This window comes from Tetrao urogallus (assembly GCF_951394365.1).
Source record: "Tetrao urogallus genome assembly, chromosome: 16".
NCBI lineage: Eukaryota > Metazoa > Chordata > Aves > Galliformes > Phasianidae > Tetrao > Tetrao urogallus.
In genome coordinates this window covers 11785374-11788133 of record NC_136829.1, presented here as the reverse complement: position 1 = coordinate 11788133, position 2760 = coordinate 11785374, and positions in this window count along the sequence as shown.

Below are 2760 nucleotides of genomic sequence, written 5' to 3'. Positions count from 1 at the left end.
AAGCTTCCTTAATGCCCTTCAGAGTTTCCCAGTGCTGTTTGTCCCGATTTGCTCCTTCTGTTAATCAGAAATGCACGTTGGCAACGTGTGCCTTCCAGCCTCGGAGTGGCTGGACTGTTAATGAGACGAAGGTTGTTTTGTTAACTGATGAAGGTGGGGCATTGCAGGTGGTTTTGTGGTGCATATCCATTTCAGTTACTCTGATCTGAACAATGCTGACTGTGTGCACATTTACATACAACCAAAAAAACTACTTTCATTAGACTTGGTAAGTTGTTAACTTTGCATAAAAAAACTGCTGAGTTCTATGTATGTTTCAGCATGAATGAAAACAGGGGAATCCTTGCTATCCAAGCAGGTAAGTTCAGAGCTGCTCAGTGCAATCTGCCTTTGTAAGGTGATCCAGCCTTGCACACCCTTTATCATCCAGCACTTAAGGCTGTACTTTATACTGTCAGAAAAAGCAGAACGTGGCAGGGTGCAGGCAGCAATGCTGAGCTGTTGTTTACTTTGGGGAATTTTATTATGTATGACTGCACGTTGTATAAGGTTTCCTCTGTCTTATTCCTCATTATGTTCCAATTAACTTGCAGATATATATATATAAAGCTTATCTCTTTCTACCAATTACTTGGAATGTTTATGGACAGCTATGTTTTATAGCTCATGAGGGAATCTGTTTATAAAAATAAAACAATCTAAAAGATTGTATGGGAGAAGATAATGTTTCCAGAGTATCAGCCAAGAAAAAGCTCTACTCCAAAGTGTGTGTGAACCGAATTACTTCTTGAGATCTAGTAAAATGTTATGACATAATCTGTAGTTTATAGCATAAAGTAGACCCCTCAAAATAGCAAAATTAATAAGGACATCCTAGGCTCCAAATCTAATTAAGTAGAATAGCACAGATGTAGAAAGAAAAAAAAAGCAACCAAAAACAACAAGAAAGAAAAACCAACTTGCATTTATGATGTTGTGGCCACCTTTTCTCCAACACAGAGAAGGAAGTTAAGGAAGAACAGCAGTACATGTATTTTAGCTTTTTGCTACCTGTGGCTGAAACTTCGAACAACTCCTCCTGATGTATTCATTGGCTAGAAAGTGATACCAACTTTCATTTGCATCATGTAAAATGAAGTTATACAAAATACGTATAGGAATTATATTGTTTTGATGTGGAATGAAAGTAGTTGCAACAACTGCGAAGGACAAAACATGTTTGTAGATCGCACTGGATGAGAAATACAGGTTCTCATGGACAAGAGCAGCTGAAGTGTTGATGTGGTATAAATACTGCAGACATACTGTGCAGACTTCCTTACAGCGTTGAATGTAATCGTCCCATTTCGTGGTGTTAATTTTAACATGTCCATCAGTCATTTGCCACTGTTTGCATTGCCAGCAGTGCCAACAGCCCTTTTCTTCCAGATCTTTTTACTCATTTTGTCTTTTTTTGGCAAACCAGCCGCTGTTAGAACTTGCTCTGATGCAACTGAGTGGTGTAATAGTTGGTATTCCTCGGAACACTTATATGTGGATAGGATTGCTTTTAGTCCCTGCAAATGTGGTATCATCCCCTCTGCAGTCCCACGTATCCCAAGTGCAGCAGCCTAATAAACACTTTTTGTGTGTATATAAGCTATTTTTAACTCGTCTCTGAGAGATCAGGTTTTAGGACCTTAAAGCCTTGGTCCTCATGAGCTCTGCTCCATCAGCACACCCCGCTCCATCTGTTGTGTTACAGAAACAGTTTATGGATTCTTACAAACTTTAGGAATGTTTAAGAGCGGTGGGTACGATGAACCCAAACGTTGCTGCTGTGCTGCCCTGGCCTAAGCCCACCAATAAAGCAGCATTTCATCTTAAACCAACCTGTAAATTTAAGTCATTTTATAGCGAGTTTAAAAAAAAAAAAACACCTCCTGTTTTCTAGCGTTTACTGTTGGAGAGCCTCAAAACCACTACTGACTTTTAAGCATGCTTTTATTGATGACCAAGTTAGCGTTTCCCAGCGCTTGATGACAGTCCCGGCTCGCAGTAGCGTTTCCCCGGTCCCGTAACGCCCCGGCCCTGCGCTCGTGCCCTCGCTGCCTTCAGATCTCACTGCGTGCAGAGCCGCTCCCTGGCGCTGCTCGCCCCGTCGTTGTTCCTTTCCCTCATCGCGGAGGAGCTCCCGGAGCAGCTGAGTCACGGGCGGCCCCGCAGCGCAGCTCCGGGCACCGCCACGCCCGGGGCTCCGAACGGCGCACGCTGCGCGTACGGAACTGAGGGCTCAACCAGCCGGCCGGTAACCCGCACCGCCCGGAAACAAGCGTTTTCGGTGACAACGAACCTTGCAGGCTCTCTCTCGCTCTCCCGCCCTCGCCCCGTTCGGGCACGCTGAGCTCCCCAGCCCGGCTCCCCTCCGCCCGCCCCGGCGGGATCCGCCCCCGTTCCCGCGACGGTGCACGCGCCATCCGCAGCCCGCCCCGCGCCGCTCCGCGCTGCGCCATCCCCGCCCCGCGCCGCCCCTCCGCTCCGCGTCCCTTCCACGGCGCCGCCCGCCGTCCTCCGCCCGGCCCCGCTCCGCTCCGCCGCCCGCAGAGCCGCTCCGTTCGCCGCCTCAGGGCCGCTCGGCGGGAGGTGAGGCGCAGCGCCCAGGCGCACCGCCCCGCCCGCCCTCCTTTCCTCCCTCCCCTCTTCCTTCCTTCCCCTCCCTCCCTCCCCGGCCCTTCCTCTCTCCGCCTGGTGCCGCCACCGCCGAGGAGGAGGAAGAGGAAC